Below are 16,001 nucleotides of genomic sequence, written 5' to 3'. Positions count from 1 at the left end.
GAGTATCTGTTTAAAGCTTCTTCCATTTTCCAACCTTTTGTTGTTTGTGTTGATATACTCTATCAGTGTTTTGTTTATTTTAACCAGGTCTGTAAGCAATTGTCTTATATCTTTTTGTAGGTTACTGGAAGTCATGTCTGAATGTTGCATTGTTTTTTTGCTGAACAGTTGCAGAACTTTCCCCAGTCAGTGTTTGTTCTTCACTTTTTTGTAGCTGATTTTTTCCAGGTCTTCTGTATTTCTTTATTCCTGGCATCCAGGCAATGCACTTACTAGCCAGTTATTGAAATTTACCCATAAACACAAACCTGCTGGCCTTTTCTGCTGAGTTTCTGTTTTTACACTGGGAGAGCTAGAAACAAGGTGATGTTATGTGATCCTATCTCGCCTACATTCTGACTGATGGGTTCGGAGCCGATCCCTCGGCTCCGACTCGGCGCGCTTATGCCAGAGAGCGAAGTCTCTTATTGGCTGAGCTTATTATATCCCAGGATGCACCACTACCAGTCCCCCAGATCTCGTTTGCCGCTAACCTGCGAAGACGTGGTCTCGAGCTGGCTGAGCTGAGTAGTTATTTTTTGACTAACTTTTCTGTCAGTTTTGCTGTTTTTTCAAAAAGCTGTTTTAACAGCTATTCTTACATTGTTGTGTGGTTGGTTTGAATTTCTTGTGAAATTTTGTTGTGTGACTGGGTTGTGTTTGGTAGGCCCCCCCTTTCATCTAGGGCCTTCCCGGTTATTCAACCCTTCTATATTTTATATATAGTAAAAGGCTTTTAAAGTTTTTGGTAGCTGTTTGTTCTTACAGGGTTTCAAAGTCCCTGTCATTTTAGTGATAACTGTAAGCCTATACTTAGGGGCAGTAATTGTATTTCTTCCAGTCAGATTACTGAAATTCCCCCCATAATGTCTCAGAATCCTAGGCCTTCGGGCTTAAAAAATAGAGTAAAATGTAGTTTCAAAATGGCCATCACGGACGAACACTCGCTCTGTGTGTATTGCTTAGGGGCAAAACATTTACAGGAATCATGTAGCGTATGTCACGCTTTTTCCTCAAGGGTCCTCCAGGAGAGGAAAAATAAATTAATTTAAGGGATTAATTAAACCTTCTTCGAAGAAGCTTTGGCATCCTCTCCTTCTCCGGCCAAAGAAAGGGCCGGTTCCGACCAGTCCGTCGGATCCGACCGCTAAGAAACATAGGCAGGCCTCTCCTTCGGCTCCAAGGACTTGGAGCCGAGGTCGAACGGTCTGCCTCGATGCCACCAGTATCGACTCCTCTGGCTTCGAGCCGATGGCTGGGGCATCGAGGCGGGTCACCTTCGCCGGCTCCACTGCTCGGAGCCGACAAAGGTTGCCCGCCAGACACTTCCTCCTCGGCGAAGCCCACCTCGGCACCGATGGAATCTGGTATGTGTATTCCTCGGCGCCGATACTCATCGAGTCGCCGAGCCGGTCCCCTAGCCCTTTGGGGCCGTTGGAGAGGCCGTCTCAAACCCGTTCTGTTTCCTCTCGGTCTTGAGGATGTCAGATTCTGATATAGACAGGGTGCTCCAAAGACTGTTCCAGTCTTCAGTCTTCCAAAATTTGTTTCGGTTCCGACCCAGTTGGCTTGGAGCCGATGACCTTGGTCCACCCATTGCCATTCCTCCTCCGACTGCTTCGGCTCCGCCGGAGCAGGTGCTGTTGGAGCCGGTGGAGATCTCAGGGTCGGCTCCGACCCTTACTTCAACCCGGCCTTCGGGTCCGAGTTTGGTACGCGGACTTCTTCGGCTGGACCCGGGGGTGATGTTTCGGGACCTATGCTTTCGGTTCGAGCCTCCCCTCGGTGCGCTGCGGGACTTCCGTCGGCTATCACGGCTCGGGACCGGACACTCCCAGGATTCTGGGGTCCGGCTTTCAGAGCCATGAGGAGTGCCTTGGCCAAGTCCTCTTCGCCATCTCTCCGGCTTTACCGGCACCTTCCTGGGCGTGGAGACTGGGTCTTTGGCAGTTCCCTGTCCGTAGTCAGCGGAGCCCTGGGCCTGAGGTTACCCCAGTGGGGTTCCCTCCTCCTGAGGGTTCTTTAGAGTTGTCTTCGGAGGAACCCCAAGGAAGAGATCATGCAAGAGGAAGCACGTGGACTCCCCGAGTCTATTACATCAGACACTGATCTGGATGATGCAGAGGGGTCCTCAGTCGCCTCGGATGATGTCTCATTTGCAGACATCTTAGAGATCCTCAAACAACGAGGCGGCTGGATATCCAAACCCCTCTGCTGACGAGTCAGTGCTCCTCAAGGCCTTTGGGGCTCAGCCCTCCGCCTCCTGGGTGTCTCCGCCCTTGACGAGCTTCTGGATTTGGTTTGTCGAAGGGCGTGGGAACATCCAGATACCGTGGAACCAGTCCCTTCTCGTCCAAATAAATTCTTGTCTGCTCCCCCCGAGAAGGAGTTCCTCACTAAAGGCGTGGCTGTAGATGCCATGGTGGTGGCATCTGCTACACAACAGGACGTGGCAGAGGCTTCAACGTCTGTCCATCCTCCTAATAAGGAGTCTAGGAGTATGGACAGGTGGAAGCGCACCCTGACTTCAGCGGCCTTTACTTTAAGGTCTCTGAATTATTTGGCACATTTTACCAGGCTTCAGAGGGATCTGGTCAAGGAGTTGTCAGATTCCCTCGGTAACCTACCTGAGCAGCTAGCCCAGTCGGTTAGCTCTCAGTTGGCTATCCTTACGTCAATTTCTAACTCGTCCATGAGGCTCATTTCCTATGCGGCCGAAGGGCAGGGTAGAGCGGCAGGCACAGCCGTGGCTCTACCTAGACAAGCCTGGCTCCGCTTGTGCCAGTTTGCGAAGGCCTTCAAGTCTTCCTTCGCCCGACGCTCCCTTTGATGGGTCCTCATTGTTTGGACCCAAGGTTAAAGACACCCTTACCCGCTGTGAGCAAGAGGGAAAAACTTTATCTGCCGTAGGTGCCCGTTATTCCACTCCCTTTCGGCCTTACACCAAGGCTAAAGGAGGTGGGAAAATGTGGTTCCATAAATCTCAAGTTTTTCTCCCAACAGCAGGAAGATTCCCTTCCAGAGGCAGAGGACGGGAAATTTTTCAGGGAGACGCCGTCCCAGAGGCGGCAGAGGGCCCGCAATTCTGGAGACCGCGAGTCCTTTCATGGCTCTTCAGCCTCCCACACGTCATGAGGGATTGCCCGGCTGTGCTGCTCGGAGCCAGTCGGGTGTCGTTGCCAAGCACCTAAAAGCCTGGGAGTCAATCACTCAGGACAGATGGGTGCTTCGGATCATTGCCGGAGGTTACACCATCCCATTCACATACTCCCCCACCGTCCAAAAGAATCCCGGACCCTCCACCCAGTCAAAGGGAAATGGCAGCCGCAGAAGCTTTAAAGCTGCTAGAAAAAGGAGTCATCCAACCGGTCCCCACAGACCAGATCGGATCAGGAAATTACTCCAGGTTCTTTTAGTGCCAAAAGACAGGGGACCTGAGACCAATATTAGATCTCAGCAGACTGAACCAATCCGTCACGAAATCCAAATTCCGAATGGTCACGTTACAATCCATTCTCCCATTGTTGGAGAAGGATGTTTGGATGTGCTCCATAGACCACAAGGACGCCTATTATCACATACTGATACATCAGGCGTCCAGGAGGTATCTGCGCTTCAGCCTGGGAGTCAGTCATTACCAATTTTGCGCTCTGCCCTTTGGTCTCACCACAGCCCCCAGGGTGTTCACCAAGTGTTTGGCAGTAGTGACGGCTCACCTGAGAAGTCTTGGATTCCAAGTGTTTCCCTATCTCGACGACTGGCTCCTGACTGCCACCACCAGGCATCTACTAATGGACAACCTCAAAGCCACCATCTCCCTGGGTATTTCCCTGGGGATTACATTCAATTGGTCAAAGTCTGTCTTGCTGCCCTCTCAGCATAAAGTTTATAGGAGCAGAGATAGACTCAAGATTGATGCGTCTTTCTTCCTGCCGAAAGGATCCAAACTTTACAGGGCCAAGTTCAAGCTCTGATCTCGAGATCCAAAGCCCCAGCCAGGATGGTTCTTCAAGTTTTAGGCTCAATGTCTGCCACGGTTCTTTTAGTTCCTCTGGCAAGATTACACATGAGGATTCTTCAGTGGCTCTTGTCAACTCAATGGTCCTTTCAGGATCTTCCCTCAATCATCACATCATGATTACGGAAATATGCAAAGGGACCTTCGCTGGTGGCTTCAGACATCCAATTTGGATCAAGGAAAACCCTTTGTTCTCCCTCTCCAGTGGTTACCCTGACGACAGATGCCTCCCAGATAGGGTGGGGGCATTGTCTGGGCAGGCTAGTTCAGGGCTCCTGGCTTCCAGACGAAGCTCTTCTCCACATCAACGTGTTGGAGATGAGGGCTGTACTTCTATCCCTACAAGCCTTACACAAGTTTCTTCCTCAGGGCATCATCGCCATCCACACAGACAACATGTCGGTGGTTTGGTATCTGAACAAACAAGGAGGGACCAGATCATACCCCCTTTGCAGAGAGGCCATGAGAGTGTGGGAATGGGCTGTAGCTACCAACCGCTTCTTGGTAGCGACCCACATCCCGGGAAAGTCAAATATATTGGCAGACAAATTGAGCAGGACAATTCTCTCTCCTCACGAGTGGTCTCTAAACCACACAGTAGCAGCTCAGGTTTTCAGGAGATGGGGACGCGTGCGACCTATTTGCAACTCCACTGAACACCAAGTGCCAAAGGTTCTTCTCCTTGATCCCACATCAGGGAGTACCAGCCATGGATGCTCTAGCACAACCTTGGCCAACAGGGCTACTTTATGCCTTTCCTCCAATTCCGCTTCTTCCCAGAGTTATTCAAAAGCTTCTCAACTGGGGTCTTCAATGATACTGATTGCCCCATACTGGCCTCGTCAGGTATGGTTTCCCTTCCTGAAGAAGCATGCAGTGGACGATCCGTGGACTTTAGACCTAATTCGGACTTGTTAATCCATCAGTCGGGACATCGGCATCAGTCCCTTCAATCTTTGAATTTGACAGCTTGGCTCCTCCACTTCCGACTTTAGTTAGAAGGCACAAACTAGACCCGGAAGTTGTTCACATTTTATCTTCGCCCACAAACCCACCACTAACAAATTGTACCTTAGTAAGTGGAAGAGGTTTGCTATCTGGGCTCAACTCAAGGGCTTAGACCCTATCACTGCTCCTGTCCCAGAGGTCTTGAAATTCTTAACATCCCTGTTTAATCAGGGATCTTCTGTCTCAACTATTAAAGTCCAACTAGCGGCTATCTCTAAATTCCACGAATCCATGGATCCTCCTTTGATGAGCTGCAGACTATGCAAAACTTTCATTAAAGGTGCGAGCCTATTAAGACCCCCAGTTTTTCATCCTGCACCTCCGTGGGATCTTGATTTGGTGCTTGCATTAACATCTCCCCTTTCGAACCGGCTGCTACATGCGAGTTAAAATATCTGTCTTGGAAAACTGCCTTCTTAGTTGCAATTACTTCTGCAAGAAGAGTTTCAGAGCTTCAAGCCCTGTCTATTAAGCCACCGTATTTGATTTTCCACAAGGATAGAGTATCACTTAGGCCTAATCCATCCTTTGTCCCAAAGATCTGTTCTAGTTTCTGCCTACAACAATCTCTAGAGCTACCAGTTTTCTTCCCAAAATTCTCCAATGAAGCAGAATACACTCTTCATAAATTGGATGTTCACAGGCAATTACGCTTCTATTTAGACAGGACTCAGCAACTTCGTAAGTCAGACCAGTTGTTTGTGTCCTTCTCAGATAATAAACGGGCCAAACCATCACAAAGCTACTATCTCAAAATGGATCAGAGATTGCATAACTCAGGCTTATTCTTCTTGAATAAGCAACTTACAACATCTATCAAAGCTCATTCTACCAGAGCTATGGCTACTTCTATAGCTTTTCATTCCAAGCTCGCTATATCGGAAATCTGTGCTGCGGCTACTTGGTCCAATCCGCACACTTTCATTTCCCACTACAAATTGGATGTGGCATCTAAAGGACGAGCATCATTTGGTTCCACGGTACTCAGGAGTGTTTTCCAGTGAGCCACCCAGGATTCAGGTGCTAGGACGCTGTCCCATCAGTCAGAATGTAGGCGAGATAGGATCACATAACATCTTTTAGTTATGTACTCACCATAACTTCAGATGTTTGGGATCCATCTCGCCTACATTCCTAATACCCACCCTCCTTCCCCCTGCCTTGGAGATCAGAAGAGATTGAACGGTTTTGAGTTCTACTGTTTTATCTTGTTTCATCTGACGATGTTATATAAGCAGGGTATGCATGTGTGCATGTATGCGGACAAACTAGATCTGGGGGACTGGTAGTGGTGCATCCTGGGATATAATAAGCTCAGCCAATAAGAGACTTCGCTCTTTGGCATAAGCGCGCCGAGTCGGAGCCGAGGGATCGGCTCCGAACCCATCAGTCAGAATGTAGGCGAGATGGATCCCAAACATCTGAAGTTATGGTGAGTACATAACTAAAAGTTACTCACTGTATAACCATCTGGGAAGTCAGTTTGGTGGAGCTCAATCTCCTGAGTTGTTTCTGTTTCGGTGACAAGGACCCTAACATTCAGGGAATTACTGTTCTTACTTTTTATCAAAATCATTTTCCTTTTACTGTAAAGCTTGTTGATTTTATGGTTCCACCATGTAGGTTTGTTTCTGAAGTTTGTCCTGCACTTGTTCCTGTGGGGTACAGCTGCATCTGTGCAGCTATTTACATGCTGTTATAGTGTGATGGTGTGTATTTCTGTGTATTCAGTGGAACTAATTGGATTTGGTGGGGATTTGAAGCTTGACAATGTATCACTTAGGAGAAGGTAGTTTGTCTTAAAGAAATTCCTAAGGGTTTTAGTTTTATTTTGAAAGAGACTGCTTAATGGTCAGCTCGTACAAGTGATGCAGATATGGAAGGGATAGCGCAAGATGTTCCCATATTCGTAAGGACAAGATCCAAGATGTTATTCACCCTAGTGGGTGCTATGACTAATTGTTCCAGGGCATTTGTATTGACTTATTCAGGGAATTTCTGTGCTTGTGCACTAGTTCTGGTGTATGTTTCTCAGTCTATAGTTGAATAGTTTAGATCATCTAGGAAAATGGTATTGGGTTTAATACTGAGCAATTCTAGTTCCTGTAGATAGCCATTCTTTCTGCATTGTGGCATGAAAGCTTTCCCTTACCTGAAATCTACAATTAAAGTGTGCTTCTGTCTTCAAAGAAATTTAGGTGAGGGCAACATCCCAGTCAGTGGTTTAAAGCATCTACTTGTATGATAAACTCCTGGCTGTAATAAGACTAATTACCACAGTGGGGTCCACACAAGGTCTGTTTGAGTTTTTAGAATGCCTGTTCATATGCTGGAATCCAGATAAGTTCATCTGGTCTATTCTTTTAGGTAAGATCTGTAAGAGGAGTGGCTGTGGTACTATAATGAGGAACAAACTTATCTCAGACCTTTATCTGATTTTTGGTAACAGTAGCCTCCACTTTGGCACTTTCTGACTTCTTCCATCATTCACCCAAAGACTATGATTGGTTTATTCTGCTATTTCTAACTGATGTGTTTTTGCCTTAATATTCTTCATCATCATCATCACCATCATCAACTCTTTTTTCACATGGAGTCAGTGTATCATGTAATTTATCACCCCTTCTTTCTATTCAGAGGCACTATCCTACCTTTTTTGGCAGTCAGGTCTTCTCTCTTGGCAGTCCTTCCTTCCCTTGGCTGGATAATCTCATCTCCTCTTGCCTTCTTCTTCTTTCTTCCAAATCAGCTTTAGCAAATTGTCTTCTGCTTTCCTGGTTGTGTAACCAAACCACCATAATCCATTCTCCTTGATTTTTTTATGTAACTGGTGCTAGTCATCTTCTGCTCTGATGCCCTCATTTCTTTATCTGACCCACAGTGTACATTCTATTACCCATCTCAGGCATCTCCATCTCCTTAAGTTATCTCAACTATTCCGCTTTAATAGTCAACCTAGCTGCTTTTAATCTGCTAAACACTTCTCTGACATGTTGGACATGTCCTTGCCAGTACCATTTAAAATTTAATAGCATCTGCTTAAGCTGAAGCATAGTTCTCAGCCCCTTCTAGGATGTAATCATCTAGCCTCTGGAAAGTTACTGGAACAGTCTTTATCCCAAAGGCAATTTTGCTAAATTAAAACAGACCAGCTAACACTGACTCTCCACCTTGCTGCAGATGTCAAGTTCACTTTCTTGTAACTTGCAGTCAAGTAAGTTGTGGTCTGATATTTAACCCCACCCAGCTGGTCTAAAGTTAATCTGTCATGGGCAGGGGATGCATATCTGCTGTTATATGCTATTTAGAATCCTGTAGTTATACCTGTTAACTATCAGGATTTTTTGCAGGATGACCAGATATTTGCCTCATATTTTTGCTCTGTCCATTATAATATTTGTGGTTTTCTGGAGAACCTTTTGATAACTGAAGTGACTGAATAATGACACACATTTGAGTTTTGGACTTCATACCCATAAGAAAATTTACTCTAATATAAAACTTGTTATTCTATGGCTGTGGTGGTGCAGCTGTTAGAGTTGTTGCCTCACAGCAAGAGATTCTCCCATTCGATTCTCGGCTGGAGTGCCTTCTGTGTGGAGTCTGCATGTCCTCCCCGCAGTCGAGTGACGTTAAAGACATGCAGGTAGGTGCTTACGTGAATGGGCGTGCCTTCTTTGAAGGTTGGGCGTCAGGCTGGCAACGCGCCACCATAAAAATCCACTGCCAATCATTTAGCGGACGGGAGTTCCGCTGTGGCAACCCCTAACTGGGAAAAGCCAAAATACTTTTATAAAACCTGTTATTCTAGCAACTTTATTTGTCTATAAGAGCAATATTCAAAATCAGTACTTGATTTTGGGTGTTTGTTCCCCCCAATTAATATGGCTTTGTCCAGATTTCTTGCACTTGGTGGTTGAGAGCTATACATGTAGTCTACACAAAGCTTAGTGCTCCTGTCTTTTTTAACATAAACACTACCATTGATTCCAAGGGATGTCTGGTTTCCTGCATTACACAAAACTCAAATATCTTACAGTTCCTTCCACTTAATTTGCAGGACTTGCTTAGCTATCCCTTAAAGTACTTATCTGATTAGCCTTTGGGATCTGTATCCACATGTTGCTCTATTATTTGGATATATATTATTTTATCATTGAATATATATTCAGATTCTTGTAGTACTGCAAGGGTTTCCTAATTCTCCACAGGAGATAGCTGTTTTGACAGTGATGTCTTGTTCAACAAAGTGTCAGTCCAAACCACACTAAGGAAGTCTGCCAGATTCCTCTACAATTTATGGTGTAGCTCACTATGCACCGTTGTCTCTGTGTTATGGAAAGGATTCATCATGTTAATCTTGTAGAGTATGTGTTTCTGCCTTCTGTTTGGCTCCTCCTTGAAATATTTAGCATCATCTTCCTTCCTTACTACAGTGAAAGGCCTTTCCCTCAGTGACTGCAGCTTATTTTGTGAAGAATAAGCTCTGCTGCTTTCCATCTAGTATATGCACTTGCGCTCTTGCTGTCCTTTTACATCAAAACTTTTCCTGCAGTCCCTGTGGTGAGTGTTCATTTGCTATTCACATGAGTTCTTTTCACACTGATTACTACCAAAGAATATGCGAGCAGCAATTGGCCTTAAGGGCATACAGTAAATGTGCACTGCTGTCTTGGGTACAAGAAAACACCTACCCCATTGAGATAAGCTGTACACTGTATAGCTTTAGATCAGAGTTCTAATCACTAGCTCCCCATGGTTTTATTCACCTCCTCAGGCTGACCCTAGTGTCTTACAGTGCAAGCTTATCAACAATAAGTGAACCTGATCAAGAATAGATACACACACAAATTTCCAGAAGTGGTTAGTAATCTCTCTCTAGCACTAGCAACTCCTTAATTTTCTTTCTGGTAGCACTTCACCAACTGAAGTTCTATTACACACCAAGAACACATATACCATAGAAAATAAGACAACCATATATTAGCATTAGCTTGAGTCATAAGTTGTAAAAGGGCAAACATGAACAGCTGTTTATACGCCAGTCCATTACACTCTTCAAAAGACTGAAAGCAAATAGTTTGTTTCAGCCTTTATGTACATATATCCTTAAGTTAAAAATAAATCACTAGCCACAAGTATTTAACTGTGAATAATAAAATTCTTTATTTGAAATAAAATGGAGTAATGCACTTAAGTATACATGCAGCTATAAACCTGCACAAAATATAAGTGGTTTTGAACAGGCAGACTGCATACAGTTTAATGCTATTTAACAGATTACCTAGACATGATATATCAGTAGCTAATGATGTACTTGATTTTCTATCGACTTCTGACTTTAAAGTCAAAAATATAGTTTTAAATCTTTACAGTACATGGATTCTAGAATGTGCTGTGTCCAGAAATGCAATCCACCTGCAATAGTCAAGAAGTTAGGCATTAAATGACTTGAACTAACAGCCAATGCCTCTGCTTAAAAAGAGTCCCAAGCTTTATATTACTTCTTTTTCTTCAGCTTTGTATGGCGTGTTTACAGATAGGGATGCTGAGTCCAACAAGCTAGTGCCTGAATAAGGTAAGACATTTTAAACTGAAGGCACTGTAGATGTATGCATACTTGAGAAGCAGATGTAGTTTCAGCATCTAAATGTTTTGCCGCATTTCCACTGAAAACAACCACATACTCACTTCTACACACATTTTATACATTAATCATTTTACATGCTCCAAGATGATGAAAACAAGTTATTTTATGCAAAAAAAATAATATTTACTTTATAATTGTATTACCTAGTATTAAAGTAGGTATGACAGGGTATCAGATGAAGTTAGCAGCTTTTTTTTTGAGAAATTAACCTATGTCATCTTCACTCTTTTTGCCAGTTTGAAATTGACACAGGTCAGCCTTTTTATTGCCAGGCATATGTCCTACTTTTAGTTAATAAATTTTAAGATATTTACTAGTTCTGTTGTAGTCAGAAGATAGTTATTTATATTTGGAAGATTTGAGAAGAATGTTTATAACAATGCCTGCTAAATGTTTTGAATGATCGTTCCCTTATGAGGCAGATTGGTTACACAGAGTATCATGCCCAGTCTGTGTTTTGTATAGAGAGTTTGCTATACACTCAGAGTTGTAAATGCTGTCCTACTCAACATGATAAATACTACCAGGTATCTGAAGCCCCCTCAAGCACGGTGGTGCAAAAGAAAATATGAGATTGGGTGACATCCTTCTTGTTGTACACTGATGGTTGAGTGACTGATCTTAAGACACTAATCAAAAGTGTACACTCATCTAAAATATGTACTGATCGTATGCTTAAGAGACCAGTTGGCATAATGGTTAAGCTCTTCGTCTCCCATGCACAAGGTACAAGGTTCATTCCTGACCTCCGACCAATGCCTGTTTGGAGTTTGCATGTTCTCCATGTGTCTCCATGGGGTTTCTCCCATGTCTGAAAAATGTGCTGTGTGTTTCCATCTCAAACTCACAATGAATGGAGCTGTGGGCAGAAGCACAGACTCTAAATGGTGCCCTGCAAGAGGGGGAAGAGTTGCACAGATCAACCACTTTGGGCATCTACTGTGGTACGCAGTATCCTCAAGATAGGAGAACATGGATCACAGACTGCACGCCGTGGCAGGGATAGCCACTTGACAGTATAAAAAATGGCTCTAGGTGATTCAGCCATGCTGACTAATGTCACCAAAATGGGCATGCATAGTTACTAGTGAAAAGAGGATTGAGGACCTGGGCTACTCTGACCTATGCCAGGGACCCTTGCTAATGGTGGGAGGGATATATGTGCCCCTATTCGCCAGTGCATACCCACCATAAAGCCCAGCAGCCCTGGGTCAGTAAGCTACTGGCTGGCTGGTGTCTAGTTGCACTGGGTTACCTGGGATGGCTATGTTGACTGAAAGCTGGACATAAAACCAACCAACCTGCCAAACATTACCTGAGAATTGCTACTCTTAATATAGGTTCCCTGAAAGTGGATGACATGATGATACGGATGAGGCTGGACATCCTGTGTATCCAAGACAAGATGGAAGGGCAATGCAGCAAAGCCACTTGGCTTGGGATCCAGACTCTACTGCTCAGGAGGGGGACAGGCTAGAAATTGTGTAGGAATTGTGGTGAGAGGGAGGCTTCAGAAGGCAGTGAGGGATATCATCAGAATTAATGACAGACTCATGGCAATCAGACTCCAGTGTAATGGTAGGACAGTAATCTCAGTCTATGCCTGCCAGCAGGGTTGTAATAGTGAGGAAAAGAGTGCATTCAGACAGCAGTTACAGGACCTACTAGATAAAGCAGGACAGCATGAATTAGTGTTGATAATGGATGACTTGAATGCGCATATCGGGACAGACAGAACAGGATATGAGGACTGCCTGGATCCACATGTGTGGGGAAACAGGAATAAACAAGGTGAAGCCATTCTAGACTTTTGTCTGGCAAATGGCTTGATAGTAGCCAACACATGGTTCAGAAAGAGAGACACATACAAGAGTAACCAACATGAAACTCAGGTAGACTTCCTCCTAGTAAGGAAAAGGCACTGGGGTAGAATCCATGATTGCAAAGTAATCTCCAGTGAAACAGTTGGCCCACAGCATAAACCACTAGTTGCCACAATCAGCTGCAAGCAGTGGTCAGAGAATGCTGTAAGGTCAGCAGAGACCAGGCTAAAGACCTGGAAGTTGACTGGAGAGAAAGTACAACAGTTCAAGGAATTACTCATGTCTCTAGCTCCCCAAGAAGTGGAGGAAATAGGTGGAGTTGAACAAGAATGGCAGCGCCTAAAAACATTATGTGTTAGGACTACAGAAAATATATGTGGCCGAGCCAGGTATGAAAATAAGGTACATAAGGAAAGCTGGTGGTGGAATGCAGAAGTCCAGGAACTCATCAAAAGAAAGAAGGAGTGCAGGAAAAAGTGGGAGATAGAAAAGACGGACCAGGCTAGGAAGGAATACTGGTTGGCTAACAAAGAAGCTAAGAAAAAGGTTGCAATAGCAAAGAATAGGGCACTGGAGGCACTCTACCAGCTTCTGGAAAGTGACTCAGTAAGTGGCACAAAGAAACTATATCAAGTTGCAAGGCAAAGGTAGAACGATAAAGAAGATAGTCAGACACTGTTCATAAGGGATGCCGGCAGCAACCTGCTTACCAGTCCACAGGACATCAAAGGCAGAGAGGAGTATTTCCAGCAGCTTCTGAATGAAGAAAACCCCACAGAATCGGTACTACCCCAGAAACAGCCTACGACGAGAGGAGAAGAGGAGCCCACCGTAGAAAAAGTAAGAACAGCACTAAGGAAAATGAAGTCAGTGAAATCAGCACGTTCAGATGAGATCATAGCAGATATTATAAAGATGCTGGGTGAGATAGGGGAGAAATGGCTCCTGAGGGTACTAATAGCAGTGTGGAGAGAAAGGCATATCCCAGATGACTGGAGAATAAGCATACTCATGCCATTGTACAAGAACAAAGGAGACATCTACATCTGTGGGCAGTACAAAGGCATCAAACTCCTATCACATTGCATGAAAGTTCTGGACAGGGTAATTGATAAATGGATATGCAGAGTAGTAGAATGTAAAAGATGAGCAGTTCAGATTCAGTTCAGGATGCAGCACAACTGACCCAATGTTTGCAGTGAAACAGATACTTTAGAAGAAGCTAGAGGTGAGGAGAGAGTCCAACTGGGCATTCCTAGACTTGGAGAAACCCCCCCCCCCAATCCAGGATGAGCAAGCTGGCATCAGCCACTCATGTGTACCCTCTTCTGCCCACTGGTTACAGCATCTGAAGCTGATGTTTGAACTTAGGATATCTGGGTTGCAGTGAGGACTGGTCCTCTTTTGCATGGATTAATAGTGATTGCCATCAGAATTCTGGGGAAGTGGAGTATGCTGTCTAGCATACAGTCAGTGGGAGTCACTGTCACTGGGAAAAGTTCTGCCCATTTCCAGGGCATTTCTCTATTTTCTGTAGGGAATATTCTTGATATTTTTCAAGTCTGCCTTCCTCCTTTCAGAGACAGCATTGCTTCTCAAAGAGTCTGGACTTCTGGGTTGCATTAGAGGACAAGTGCACACCTGCCTTCTATTAATGTATTTTGGTACTTTTAGCAGTAATATTATTCCCTTTCCCCTGGACTGGACCATTGAGTAAAGAATCATCATTCCCTCTGTTACTCACTTGTGCTGGATCTTTGCTGCCATTTCCTTCCCAGATGATTCACTGATCACAACTTGGAGATGGGCTTTCCACTTCATCCTCATCGCCTCCCTGTAATATCTGCTGAATTTGGATGCATCCCTAAACAGGTAGGGACCTGTTTTCAACTACAATCCTTATCTCCAGCTAGTGGTGGAGAATCTTTCTACCTTATGGTCCATACTTTGTCGTTTTGTAGAAACAGCCCTTTAAACTGTTTTGTTCAGCAGACTTGAAGTTTGTGTCTTTGCTTGTGCTCTTTCTGTTGCATTTCTGAGCTTCAAGCTCTTAAATGCATGCAGCATTGCCTTGTCTTTCTAAGGACTAGTGGAAATTTGATTTGGATGGCTGCTTGGAGATATATTTGTGTTTTGATTGCGTTAATAAATGTGTGGTGTAGTGATGTGTTATTAAACACGCTTAAAAAGAGCTATGGAAGTTGTTGGCAGTTCTTTTTTGACTTTATTGCACTCCTTCTTTGGATTTTCTAAGGACTAGGTTGATGTTTGCCTAGATCCGTATTTACTTCTAAAGGAGGTTTCTCAGCTGTCTCTCAAAAAGTGTACTCATTTTTAATATTCTTTCAGTGCACTGAAACCATGATAGAACATACACTTTATATTCTTATTTTTTTTCACTGTCTATTATGGTTCTGCACTAGTAATGCCCTTTATCACAAGTGCACAAATAAGTATTTCTTCTATAGAAAGGTTGTTGCAGTTGCTAAGATGCCCCTGTCCTGAAGGATTGCCAGTTCTTACCTCTCAATGGCCTGACATGAATTCCACTAGTCCAGTTAGTGCCTTTAAAGAATATTTCAGGAAATTGTCCACCTAATTCTTGGTACTTTTACCTCCATCTCCACTATAGGACAGTGTTTTTGGGGGGTGGGGGGGGGGGCTTTCTTAAAGTACATCTTGCCTTGAAGTTTTCTGCTGTCTTTTGGGAATCTTCCAGCCTATAGAGTTTTTCTTATGACACCACTAAAGATTCTGTCCAGGTGTCCCAACTTCTTAAAGTTCATTACCCCCTCCCTCCATAACCCTTGCTTGGTGTCAGGACCTCCTGTAAGTACACTTCAAGCTCGTAACTATATAAACTTGATGGTTAGCTCTATTTTTCTGGTACAGTCTCTTGAGAGGTATGTCCCTTAACCCTGGTGTTGTAATACAAGAGTGCATGTTTACCCATTTCAGAAGCCCAAGATATAAAGTAGAGAAACATGTAGGACATACCTTTCAGCTGTCTGTATTTTCACAGAATGTCCAGATTCTTGCCTCATATTTTTGGTCTGTTCCTCATAAAATGTGTGGTTTTCTGACAAATCACAGAGGAGTGAAGTTACAAAATAATGACATACATTTCAGGTTCAGAGTTTATATCCTTCAGAAAATGAATGCTAACACAAATCATGTTATTCCAGCAACTTTTTTAAGTTTGTAAGAGCATTATTTAACATCTGTTCCTATTTTAGGGCCTTTGATTCCCCCAATATTTTAGGCTTCGTCCGGATTTTTTGCAGTAAGAGGTTGAGAAGGTATGATGTAAGATGCAGAAAGGGTATAAGCAAGTGTCTCTCTGCATCCCTCCCCTCAACACACACTCTCTACAGACACCCATGCATTCTGCAGAGGGCCCTCTCAAAGGTAATACTTGTTGGTGAGTATTGGCTTGCCTGTAATATCCTGTGTGACCACCAGA

General features: G+C 44.2%; 1 protein-coding gene across 1 annotated transcript in view; it reads left to right on the top strand.

Moving 5' to 3' along the window:
* Window positions 1–16,001, top strand: part of LOC122799370 (proline dehydrogenase 1, mitochondrial-like) — a 972,876-nt gene that overhangs the window by 606,792 nt on the left and 350,083 nt on the right. The window lies entirely within an intron of this gene.

The sequence above is a fragment of the Protopterus annectens genome, chromosome 4.part0 (assembly GCF_019279795.1).
Source record: "Protopterus annectens isolate FY-2018-M chromosome 4.part0, PAN1.0, whole genome shotgun sequence".
Taxonomy (NCBI): domain Eukaryota; kingdom Metazoa; phylum Chordata; order Ceratodontiformes; family Protopteridae; genus Protopterus; species Protopterus annectens.
The sequence above is the reverse complement of the archived record's forward strand: the minus strand, read 5'-3'. Positions and strand labels throughout refer to the sequence as shown.